Source organism: Peromyscus californicus, unplaced genomic scaffold (assembly GCF_007827085.1).
Source record: "Peromyscus californicus insignis strain IS unplaced genomic scaffold, ASM782708v3 Scaffold_13__1_contigs__length_99412109, whole genome shotgun sequence".
NCBI lineage: Eukaryota > Metazoa > Chordata > Mammalia > Rodentia > Cricetidae > Peromyscus > Peromyscus californicus.
Window position 1 is genome coordinate 1708924 of NW_026294424.1, and position 13253 is coordinate 1722176.

At 48.6% G+C, this 13253-nt stretch overlaps 1 protein-coding gene across 8 annotated transcripts in view; it reads right to left on the bottom strand.

Annotated features, from left to right (window-relative positions):
* Positions 1-4703, bottom strand: part of Jakmip1 (janus kinase and microtubule interacting protein 1) — a 123088-nt gene extending 118385 nt beyond the window's left edge. For 7 of the 8 annotated variants that reach the window (XM_052736082.1, XM_052736077.1, XM_052736075.1 and 4 more), the window contains exon 1: positions 4419-4703. The gene's annotated coding sequence lies outside the window, so the exon portion shown is untranslated. Of the gene's footprint in view, positions 1-2990; positions 3094-4418 lie in introns of those variants that run through there. The other variant, XM_052736076.1, reaches the window with a different exon arrangement.
* Positions 4704-13253: the final 8550 nt, after the last annotated feature.

The following is a 13253-nucleotide window of genomic DNA, read 5'->3' on the forward strand; positions in this document are numbered from 1 at the left end:
ACAACAATTGACCCATAGCAACTTCAAGGTGGGGGGAGGTGGGAGTTGTTACAGGTTACAATCCATCATTGAGGGAAGCCGGGGCAGGAACTGAAGTCAGGGTCTTGAAGGCAGGAACTGAAGCAGAGGCCATGGAGAAGTGCTGCTTACTGGATTGCTCAGGCTGCTTTCTTAAAGAACCTAGAATCAACTTCCCAGGAATGGCACTGTCCAGAGTGGGCTGGGCCGTCCCACATCAAGTAACAATCAAGACAATGTTCCACAGACCAAGCTGATGGAGGCAATTCCTCAATTCAGACTGCCCTTCTAAGGTATGCTTAGGTCTGTGTCAGATCGACAAGAACTAAGACACCAGGGCCATTGACTCTCACCAAATGAGGAAATTAAAATGCAGGGGATCCCGAAAGGTGCAGATATTTGCACAGTTAACAGCTAAAAGACAAAGCTGGCATTGAACCTGAGGCTGACATTTGTACTGGGCAGTGAGGGTCAGTAAAGAATTCAGATGCAGTTTAGGATGACAGAAAGTTCTGGAAATGGGTGACAGCTATGGCTACAGAGCAATGCAAATGTGCTTAGTGCCACAAACTATGCACTTAACCAAGATTACTATGATAGCCATTGTTAAATGGCAAATATACAGTTAATATCAAAATATTTTAAGAACTGATTGGCAAATTTTGACATTAGATATAAGATATCCTATACTCTGTACCTCATAAACAAGTAAAATTCAATGAGTGGCAATAAAAGTATAAAACTCCAAGAAAAAAAATGAAGAAATAAAGAACACAGGCTGCCTGCCTCCAAACTTGTTGGCTGTGTGACCTGGACAGACTGTAGAGCCTCGCTGTGCCCTTTGTTAAGAGATTCCCCCTCTGGGTTCCTCTGGAGTCAGAGACAGCACTGCTCACAGGGCAGCAACCCCCTCTGCCTGCCACACCAGCTCTGTCAGGTTCAAGCCACAGCAGCCCCCAGCCATCCTGCACAGAAAGGCAGGGCAGGGCTGTGTTCCAATAACTTTATTTACTTCAGCACCAGCGGTCAATTCTGCTGTGGACCCTAGTGCTTGGTAAGAGCTTTGCCATAATGTTCAAAGAACTATGGCATCTGCCACTATGCAAGTTCATGAGGAGCACACTTCCTGAGCAGCTTTGAAAGTACATCAAAGCCAGAGTCAAGGGCAGAATGTCATCTCCCACCCCATCACCTCCTGTCCTCTACGCTGTCCTCAGAATTCTGGCCTTCTCTCTATTACGTCCAGTCAGGGCCTTTCCTTAAAAGATTGATTTTCATTTATTTTATGTATATGAATATCTTCCCTGTGTGTATGCCTATGCACTATTTACGGGCCCAGTGCCTGCAAAGGCCAGGAAGAGGCATAGAACCTACTGGAACTGGAGTTGCAGATGGTTGTGAGTTGGCATACGGGTACTAGGAACCCAGGTCCTCTTCAAGAGCAGCAAGTGCTCTTAACTGCTGAGTCATCGCTCCAGACCCCCAGCCAGGGTTTTGACCCAGCATGCCATTACCTCTCCCAAGTCATCACTGTCCTGGTGTCTACTTCCTTCCTGCCTCTCCACTCTCTGCTCAGGCTTCCAGAGCTTACCGCCCACCCCCAGCCCCACCCCCACCCCCACCATGGTGCTCCTGCTGCCTGTGGCCTCTGTGCCTTCAGGGGCCTGTGGAACCACATAAGCAAAGCAAGCATTTCCCCAAGGCTTTGGAGTCAGGGGATTGCTGGCCAGCCTGGGACCCTCTTCTACCCTTCAGACAACAGCAGCCCCAGTGGCTAGGGAGATATTATGGGGGCATGTTTCCACAGAAAGCAGGGAGAAGGTACTTCAAATCTCAAGCTAGCGCCACAGGAAGGTGGTGATACACTGCCCAGTGGGACAGCATCTGAGGTAGAGGAGGACTCACTGATCTTCTCCTCCTCCTCTTCACACGATCTCTACCTGCATGGCAGGGTGGGGCTAAAATAAGATCCCCCACAGCAGAAGTGGGAGGTAGAGCAGCGCAAGCTACTCTCCTTATATAACCTTCGCTCCCACAGAGCACAGAGACTCCGTGCCTTGCCTAGAGACACAGAGCCACTGGGACCTGAGCTCACCTCACCCATGACTGTTTCTTAGGATCACCAGCCTAGCTGGGAAAGGGCAAAAAAGAGCTTCCAGCATTGGGCATCTGTTCTGTGACAGAGCTAAAGGACACAGGTCATCCCACAATTGTCATCAAGACCATTTAATAAGAAGACCACACCTCTGATCCCCCAAACAACTCAATGAAAGAGAAACATTGTCCCCATTTATACAGGAAACGAAGAGGGAGAGAGTTTAGTCCTCTGGACCAGGACCTCACAGCAGTAAGAATCAGGACATATATGAGTCTAGTAGGTACATTCCATCACCTTGGAGGAAGAGACCCACCTGAGAGAATGGGGACCACAGGAATATCTCCCCAAGGGAGGACCTTTAGTCAGAACACCCAGGTGGGAAACACCTGCCCGTTTGTTCCAGCTAAGTGGCGTGGAGGGTCTAAGACACCTCAGTTCCCCAAATCCCTAGTGGGCTAGATCTGACTCTGAGGAAAACCACACAAATCCTGTTGCTGCACACGTGTGGGAAGCTCTGGGAGGTGCAGATAAGGAGTCATACAGTCTGGTAAATAAAGAGAAAACCACAAGAATCTAACTCGAGTGCAAGGCCTTATCGTATGGAGTTCCCAGGCAGACAAAAGGGGAACATTATTTTAGAGAGAGAGAAAAAAACATTTTTTAGAAAACTTGTGTGCAGACATGACCATGGAGCACAAACGTGGCTGAGACAGGACAGCAGGAAAAGGGATCAGGTGGGCCAGGGACTCTGATTGGTAGGGACAGTGGGACTCTGCAGATGGTTTGTGGTACAGGGAATAGCAGTCTCGTCATCTCCTGAGACCACGGACCTTTTCAGGATTTCTTGTTGCAAAAAGGGCAAGGTGAGAATTACCTCCAACTCCTGTGCAGACCCCAGCAATCCAACCTGGAGCAAGGTCCCATGAGCATGTTGCAGAATCCTCAGCCTCACAAACGGACTCACAAAATGAGCTCCCTCCACCCCCACCTCATTTCAAACCAGTCCCTTCCAGTTGTCCCGCCCAGCTGATGGAACTGCCATCAACCAGCTCCTCCGTCCTGGAGAAACAGCCAGCTCCTCCCCCACCTTTGCCCACACATCAGAGCCTCCCAAGTTACAGGAGGTGACATCAGGTGTGGCTGGCCTTGCCCTCTTCACCTGGGCTGGTTCGGGAGGCGCAGCTATCCACCGTGAAGGCCCAGGGTGACAGGCCCTGCCATACCGGGAAGCTTAGACTGGCAAGGAGCTCCTACTTTTCTTTGGTCTACAAGGATCTGGCCAAATGAAGGAAGGGCGTGCCCCAAATGGGAACAACACAGCAAAGACCAAGGTCAGTGAGCCTGAGTACGCTAAAAGCAGGTGGCTGGGCACGGCCAGTGAATGTATCTTTGAGACTAAAGCTTAAAGCAGAGACTGGCGGAGAATGGGAAAAAAAAAAAAAAAAAAAAAAAAAAAAGAAGGGAAGAGTGTGCGGGAAGGGAAACGAAAAGGCTTCAGCCTGGCCAGTGGCCTAAATGGGCCTATCCTCGGGATCCCGCAGCTAGGAGGATGGAATGATGGAGAGAAGGCCTAGGAATGCGTCGCACAGCGCAGACCCCTAACACGAGGCCGAAAGGTCGCCGGCCTGATAGCCAGGAGCACGGCATGGTACCCGGCGAGGTGCCCTGCACCGCCGAGCCGATCCTGGTGCCAGCCCCGAAAGCCGGTGAGCCCAGGGAGCGCCGCCGGGCACAGGGTGGGTACCAGCCTTTCTTCACAGCGCCCCAGCCTTCTCCCCGGCGCACACGTGGGCGGAGCGGCGCGAGGGTGTGCGTAGCCCGGCAGCCGCAGCGTGTGCAGTGCGTGGGGTGGGATACCGCCAGGGCGGCCTCCCCCTCCCGGTCACCCCTACAGACCCTGGGCTCCACCTAGGCGGGGACCTGCAGGACAGAAAGCCGCCGGCCAACCACGCCCCCCTTGCTGAGGCAGGGGTGGGTCTCCTCTCACTCCTCAGCTCCGGGACATAAGGGGGAGACGAGTGGAAAGTGGGGTGGCGTGAGCGACACAGGGGAGCCAGGAGCTAGTGTCGGGGAGAGCCGCCACCACAGGAAAGATTGGGGGGGGGGGGGTCTGGAGAGAGTGGGGGAGGGGAGATGGGCGGGGCCGGGAGGTGGGATGAACAGTGCAGGGCTGTCGTGAGGGGTGCGGAGGCTGGGGGTGGGGATCGGACAGGCAGCACCAGTATAGGTGTCCCCGCCGCAGGGTCCGCCCACTAGGTGCGGTGTCCCGGGCCCCCTCCCTCCGCGGCACACCTGTACCCACCTGCTTGACGCTCGGACCCGAGCCGGGCAGCAGCAGAGCGCCGCATTCTCCGGCCGCCCCCTCCCCGCGCGTGCCTACGCCGCTGTCGCCGTCGCCGCCGCCTTAGAAGGGACGAGACAGGACAGAAAATGAATGCATGCAAAAAATAAAAATAAAGAAAGCCTAGACCGTAGCCAAGGAGGCTCGGTCCGCGGGGGACCCTTGCGCGATACGGGGACTGCGGGGACCGGCACCGCACACTAGCGGCTGCAGTTCGGTGGGCGCCGGGCGCCGGCTCTCAGTGCGGCCCCGCCCCCTCCCGTGTCGTCCCTCCGATTGGTGCGTCCTCCCGCCAGTCAGTATGGAGGGCGTGGCGTCCTCCCGGCCCCCAGGCAAAAGCCCAGAGCGGTGGTCAGCTCTGGGCACAGGCGAGCGTGCGCACTGAGCTGGGAAGGCCTAGGGGTTGTTAGTCCCTACCCAGGCCATCTCAGGCAGGAGCAACGTGGGGAACCTGTCTCAGGCCGAGAAGCTCGCGCCCTGCCCTCAGAGGCCGCCTGCCGCGGGATGGTAACCATCCTGGGAAAGCTGCAACGATGGCGGAGTGTCTGCCAACCCCCCACCCCTTTGGGCTAATGGGAAAGCTGAAGATCAGAGGTTAAAGCGAAATGTTCAAGGTCAAAAGTGGTAAGCAGAAGACGCAGGATTCTAACGGTTCTGACATCTCTGTCATTGAGCAAAACAGCACCAAACCTACTTCATGACAATGCAATGTGGCAACCGGGTTCTTGCAGGAGGGTAGGCTTTAGCTAGGCAGAGATTCATTTGTTCAGTGTCGGTCTACAGGTAAGTATTGAGAACCTACTGTGTTGTCCCTAAGATCTAAGGATACCATAGTGGACAAACCATCAAAGATGTGGAAGAGCGTCCATGCCCAGGGAACAGCGTCTAAAGACATTGGAGCGTATTTGAGATTGAAAATGAATGTCTGCTTCAAGGCAGACTGGAAAGGTGAGAAAGAAGGGATGGTCAGAGACTGTTGCACCTTGGGAAAAACCGCTGTCAGATTCACCCTCTTTTAATGTACCAGTCAAGATGAACTCTGTTGAGCTGCGGTAACTAACAAGCAGAAATCTCACTGGCTTGTTTTTGGCTTACGCTATTCATCCTGCTTAGGTCAGTGGAGCTCTGTTGACGGACATCTATCACAGGCCCATGCTTATGAGATTGGGTCAGAAGACGCACCCACAATTTGCAGAGCACTGTGAAGGAAAGGTGGCCTGATTCAGGTTTTTTTTTTTTTTTTAAACCAACCCTCCCTCCTCAAAAACGCGACACTCCCCCTGGCATTTCATTGGTCGAAGTAAGTCACGTGGTCACGCCTGACTTCAGGGAAGTGAAGATCATCCCCTGAATAGGGGAGGGAAGATACAGAATGTTTGTGAGAGACTCCAAGGATGTCATTAACAACAAAGCAGCTGTAAAGAAAGCATGGGCTGAAATGAAGGTTGGGTGGCAAAACTTGGAACAACAGACAGGTGGTGGGACTGTAGGACTTGCTGGTGGCTTGAACACGGGTAGCAGGGAAAAAGCAACAGGGATGAGGCCCCCGTGTTTCAGGGCTGAAGCCTGTCTCTCTCTGTACCTCGCAATATGACATATGACGTTTGTTTAGAAACAAGACCTTGGAAAGTGTCATTAATGAAAATGAGGCTATCCTGTAGTACACTGGCCCTTCATCCAGTCTGACTCCCATTCCTATGAAAATGGGTGCAGAGAGACACACAGGAAGGACACAGTTTGTGAGCCTGAAGACATCACCAGAACACCAAAAATCAACAACCCAGCTTGAGAAAGGAGCAGAGGGGAGTCTTCTGAGAGCCTCAGGGGAGTTTGGCTCTGAAGAGGACTTGAGCAGATGTGATCTAGCTTAGAGCTGAGACAGTACGTTTCTGTTACCAGAGCCACTGAGTTCGCCCTGCTTTGATACATGTGTATCAGTTACAGATTACATTTGGCCACAAGTTATCCAAAGCACTGTTACACGGTGGGTTAAATTGCTTTTTTCTCACTTAACAAGAAACTCAATGCAAGCCAAGCCCAACTTTCTCCTGTGGCTCCCTCCCCAGCACGAGATTTCCTTCCTCATAGTGATAAGGTGGCTGCCTGTCTTCCAGCATCCTAGCATCATTCCAGTCAAGAGAGGGAGAGACAATAGGCACAGACACTCCACAGCTCCTTTCAGCAGCTTCTCTAGAGGCTCCCGTTTGGTATGTTTGGCCAGAACAGAGTTGCACAGCCCCTCTGACCCCAGAGGAAGCTGCATTTCTTTTTCAATTAAAGAAGCATTTTTCAGATGCATGAAGAAAAATGATACCATGGAGTTCTGTTAATGAGTAAGAGAAGAATGGATCCTGAACAGATGTCTATTTGGTACATGAGTTTCATGCTGCCCAAAGCTTCTAAAATCAAGAGAATGAGAATTGCATTCCCCTTAAGAAGAATGAGAATTACAAAATCCCATGCAAAAGACAAATCTTTATTTAGAATAATTGGGCCCATAGAGATGGTTCTGTGGATAAAGTAACTATCAGTAGGTCTGATGACCTGAGGCCCACATGGTGGAAGGAGAGAACCAACTCCCACAGTGCTCCCCTCCCTGGTGCATGCGTACCACCATGGGAGTTGGTTCTCTCCTTCCACAGTGTGAGTCCCAGGGATTGAACTCAGGTCATCAGACTCGGTGACAGCGGCTTTTACATATTGAGCCATCTCTCTGTCCCCAGTTATTCTAAATAAGATTTGTCTTGCAGCTATAGTAGAAGTGACTCAGTCCTCTGCCTCAGCCCCTGGAGTGATGGGATAATGAGTCTGTGACAGCATACCTGACTATATGCTCTCATGAGGAGAAGCATCTACCTAATCATTGCAAACAGGAGGGAAGCAGGCCAGCATTTCCAGTCCTAGGGCCCATCCCTGCCACCTAGGAAGAAAGAAGAAAAAACCCAGGTCCCCAAGCTCCCCCAGGTCCACTGAACGAAGTATCACCACGGCAGGCCAAGGCTCTGCAATCTGGTAGTGTGCTCACTGCATCTGATGTCTGCTGGCGCTGGCAGTGAACTTTCACTGACTCTCAGGTTGCCCTGTGGCTCTGGCAGCCTATTTATGAATCCTGGCCAGGGCATTTTATCGCACCAACAAGAAATGAAACCCAGACAACACTGGCCATGGGAACCCGCACATGAGGCCATCTCAGACCCTGGAAGGGGCAATGCTTGACCTCTCAACCTTGAAGGTGAATCTACCCCAGTGCTACTGTGTGACTGCTGCATAATCCTGGTGAGAAGGGTGCCATCATGCGGTCCTAATAAAGGACGAGAAGCTGGGCCCAGGTAGCTAGCACCTGAGGACACACCTAGTATCCAAAACTGCACCCCGGTACTGTGTCATAAGACACCCAGCCCTAGGTCCAAGGCTCAGCTCCACACAATGGCATTCGCAGTGTTCCCAGCATAAAAGCACCTTCTGAGAAGCCCAGAGAGCCACCCTGTGGTGGAAGGCCTACTCCTGAGAGGGAGAAGGATTTCAGGGGATCACGAACCAGAGAGTGACTGGTAACTGCATACAGCTCTGCAATTCCCTCAAAATAGAAAGGGTTTTTTAAAAAATCCATCATCCTTTGATAACCTTGAAGGCAGTTCACCGAGGCTCTCGTTCTGCACAGAATCAGGGAGGTGTGGTCAGGGGCTGCAGGGTTTCCTCTAAAAATTAGGAGTGTCAGCCTCAGGGGCTTGTGAGCCTAGCTTGACTCTCACAGCCAGGTCATGAGGCTTCATGTGGGAGCTGCAGGTTCCCCTGACGGGGCACTGCTACCTTGGTTCACACTCTTGAATGGGTGTAGTTTGCTCTCTGTGAGTCCTGTAGAAAGATTTAAATAGTGCAGGCAATTGTGGAGAGGAAAATGAAAGCCACCTTCAGTCTTACCTCACTGGATAAGTTTATAGACACTTGCCAACCTTGCCTCAATGTCTCTCCTTGTGTGCAAACACATGCACAGAACTTTATAAAGTACAAACTCCCCACCCCCCGCATCCATCACACCTTATCAGCGGCCCATCTCCACAGCCTGGCTAGTTTGGGTTTTATTTTCAGTACTCGGGGGTTGAGCCTAGGCTATCAGATGTGCTAAGCAAGTGCCCTACTGCTGAGACATAAGCCACATTTTCCTGGTTCTCACTCTGAACTCCATCGACACCTCAGGAAAATCCCTCCAGTGCTTTGGGTCTCTAATTCTCCTTCTGAAGGGCTGAACACCACACTGCTATACACTTTCCTCTTGGTGGCCAGCCTCTGCATTACTGCCATCCAGGGACAACGGCATGAGACACTCTTCCACACGTCCTTAGATGCCAGGAGTTCTGTTCCTGTGAGATATCTTCCTAGGGGCAGAGTTGCCAGTTTCTGGGTCTAGGCTTATTTTTAATAGATGTTCCTAGGACCCTGTAACATATTACTCCTGCATTCTTAGTTCCCATGATCAACCCATGTTACTGTGTGCTGCAGCTTTAGCAGGGAATCATAATGTGGCCTGTCCTTGGAAGTTATTTTCAAATAGTGTTTTGTATATTCTAGGCTAGCCTTAAACTCATTATGTAGTCTGTAGTGATACCTTTTCCAAATACATCCTTTGCCTTAAAAGAGACTGAACTTTTGCCAAACCTTGAATCCAAGTTAATAATATGCCATGAGATGGTTAAAAACTATGCACTTAATGCTGGGAATGGTGGCCCACACCTTTAACCCCAGCACTCAAGAAGCAGAGGCTGGAGGATCTCTGAGTTCAAGGCCAGCCTGGTCTATAGAGTTCCAGGACAACCAGAGCTATACAGAGAAACCCTGTCTTGAAAAACAAACAAGCAAAAGACTTAACTGTTGTGGAATATTTGTTTATACTGTAAAGATGTGTTTCTGCCTAAGACACCTAGTGATTGATGTAATGGCCAATAGCTAGGCAGGAGAGATGAGGGGACTTCTGGGAAGAGAAAGAGGAGATAATTGAGGTGCACAGGAGATGCCATCAAGACACAGAATAAGTGAGACACATAAAATGGGAAGAGGTAAAAAGCCATGTGGTAGAATGTGGATTAATAAAAATATGGATTAATTTAAGTTGTAAGAGCTAGTGAAGCAAGCCTAAGCTAAAGCCAAGCTTTCATAATTAATAATAAGTTTCCATGTTGTTATTTTTGAGCTGGTCGCCCAAAGGATAGTCCAGTTACACTTAACATGCTGTCCTATTGTCCTTAAACCTTACTTAGGTTTAAGATTAACCATCTTCTAAGGAAACAATGTAACCAACCTGACTATACCTTGGGCTTCCCATGTAACCAGCTTTTATAAACTAAGCTAATAAATAGCTTTAATCTTAACTTATGTACTCTTCCATGTCCAGAATAATGTAGATGTGTATGTGTGTGCTGTGGCAATCATTTGCTGAAAGCAGCCCATAGGTTGAAAGCAACCTTAAACAGCAAATATCCCATAAATGTTTAAATCAACATGTAGATCCAGTTGATAACATCTGTTTGCAGCTAGAGTTCTCAGTTCAGCTAGGGTCATAAGGTAACTTCTTTCCTTCTAAAACTCTGTTAAAGAGTTCTGTAAAGAATTCCTCATTTTCACTTCTTTTCCATATCTTATTTCCTGTGATGGTCAATAAATACAAAACAAAGCCCTTTGTTAGGGGCAGTCACAACAAGAAGGCTGTCTTCATTCCTTAATGCTATGCCATCGGGCCCAGGTTCAATCCCCAGCACCTACATGGCGGTTCACAACCATCTGTTACTCTAGTTCCAGGGGATCTGATGCCCTCTTCTGATCCTGGAGGGCAATAGCCCCTCATATTATTAGAGGGGGTGGCGAATGACTAGAGAGATGACTCAGTAGTTAAGAGCATTTGCTGCTCTTGCAGAGGACCTGGATTCAGTTACCAGTGCTCACCATGGCAGCTCACAACCATCCATAACTCCATTACCAAGGAATGGAACCTGACACCCTCTTCTGACCTCCATGTCCACCAGGCACACACATGGTACACAGAGATACTTGCAGGTAAAACACTCACACACATAAAATAAAAACAAATGTGTCTTTTTTTTTTTTTTGGCTTTCTCTATGTAGTTCTGGTGCCTGTCCTGGATCTCTCTCTGTAGACCAGGTTGGCCTCAAACTCAAAGAGACCCACCTGACTCTGCCTCCCGAGTGCTAGGATTAAAGGCATACACCACTGCTGCCCAGCCCCAAAATAAATGTTTTAATAATTAAGAAACTTAAAAGCACTTGGGTGAAAAAGTTGACCCCATAAAGTATCCTTATGTGGAAATTTTTCCTACCATGTGGCATATTGCAAGAATATCAGAAAAGAAATGTAACAAACACCTTTTCCAAAGGCCAGTGAGAGGCTTCCAATAAAGTCAGTTCTGCCTCAAAAGTAAAAACCACAAAGCCAAAGACAGTGAGACTACACCACACAATTCGACTGGTATAGACCCAAGACAGCTCCAAAGAAACTGCCACCCTCTGTCACTGTCCCTCATGGCAGTGAGTTCTCATTGCCCTTTGTGAGAGCAGGGTGGGCCAGAGGCATGACTGTTAGTCTATGTGCGTTTGGAGATCGTAGTGCATTCAGGAGTGTGGAGTAAACATTAGGGACCAGCATTCACTTACACAACAGCATCTGAGGTCCATCCCCTGGGCCTCTCCCCTCGGTTTTTGTCTTTCTCACTCCATGTGCAGGGAGTTGTGACTATAAATCTAATCCAAATTTTTAGACCTTTAAAAATCCCTAATTTTTTTGGTACCTGTGTCTTGGAGAGACATTGTTTTAAAACATATTGCAACAAGGCAACTTGAGCATTTGGGTGTCTGACCATGCTCCTCCAGAGCACAACACTTGATCTTTGGGGCAGGATGGTTCTTGAGCAGGGAACAGGTCTATGTACTTACTTATAACACTTACTTGAAACTCCATCTTGTGTCCAGCCTGTGGCACAAACAAAGCATCACATCGTCTCCAGCCTCCATCCCAAAGGGGCCAGAGCGTCTTCCCCTGTGATGCAGCAAAGGGAGAGCAAAGTTGCCCCAAGGAGAACCATGATAGAAGTGTGTCTGCCGTAGAAGTGGAATGGCTGGCAAGTCTACAGAGGTGTGAACATCATCAACTTCACAATACAAAACAACCCTCCAAGACATGCGTGCCAGCTTATCACACAGCAGCTATAGAGGAAATGTTTGCCATGTCCCAGCCGTAACCCTACATCTTCTGGGTGCCAGTGCTGGACTGGGATCTGCTCCACATATGTCTTCTCCCATATTGCTGTGGGTTTCTCTGCATGAATGGAAACAGTGCCTTCGATGCAGTCAATGCTTGCAATACTTTTCTCTGTTCTGTGATTCTGTGTTTTAATAAATTCTCAATCTTGAAGCAATAACAGAATATACTCCCACATTCCCTCAGGATGCACTCAAGTTTTGCTTTGTTTTTTCATCTCAAATAATATTGTCCTGGAACTACAGTTTTGTTGCATGTTTATTTGTTACATCATTGTGTGTGTTTGTGTGTGTGTGTGTGACACGTGTCATATAGCACATGTGTATAAGTCAGGGGACAACATTGTGGAGTCAGCTCTCTCTTTCTACCTTTACATGGGTTCCAGGGATTGAACCTGAGTCTTCAAGCTTTTGCAGACAGCACCCTTACTTGCTGAGCCATCTCTCAGATCCAGAACTGAGGCTTACGAGCACCTAGGCCAGTGTGAGTCTGTCTTTCCCAGGAGGAAATTAACAGCAGTACCAGCAACACTTACGTAAAGTTTTGTGTCCACACAGAGTTTCCCTTACGTTTTGTTTGTCCTGATTATCCCATTTCATGTGTCTACTCTGCCTCTTGCCACACTGTCCTGCACACCTGTCCGGGCACCTCCCCTAACATATTCATTGTCTCAGAGCATGGAAGCTGCTCTTAACCCTCTGCTCTTCCATATAAATTTTGGAATTTGCTTGGCAGTTTTTGCAAAGAGCTGTGTTAGGGTTTGATCAGCTGTGCATTGAATTGATCACAATGTATTTATACACACACACACACACACACACACACACACACACACACACACACACACACACTGGCTGGCCAGAAAGCCTGGTGATCCTCTTGACTCTGCCTCCCCATAACTGGAATCATAGACACACGTGACACGTCACCATGCCCAGCTTTTTATGTGAGTGCTAGGAACCTGGCCCCAGGTCTTGCGCCTGCATGGCGGCACTTTGCTGATTGTGCCATCTCCCCAGCTCCGTTCTTTTTCATCTTTGCCCTTCCCACAGGTGTATGGGCCATGTCATTGAATTCTATGCCCTTGAATGCATGATCAGTAACAGTTCTGTTTTCATGAATTTGTTTGCTACTTATTTATCTTCATGTTTATTCAACTCTCGAGCCATTTTTAATTTAATTATTTGGTTTTCTTATTGGATACAGAAGATTTTCACTTTCATGTATTTATATCATATAGTCATATAATAATGTAATTTCTTTATCCCAGTCTCTTGTGCTTTCACATTAAGCAATATCTTATGTTTTTGCTATTATATCTGAGAAATCTTTGCCTAACCCAAAGCCACACCATTTTTTTCCATTTCCTGCTGCAAGTTTTGCAGATTTAAGCTTTTACATTTACGTCTGTCATTCATTATGAAGAATTTTTTATAAATGGTTTAAGATTTGACTCAAAATTGATTTTTCATGTAGTTATCCAATTGTCCCAACACCATTTGTTGAACAACACTATCTGTTCTCTACTG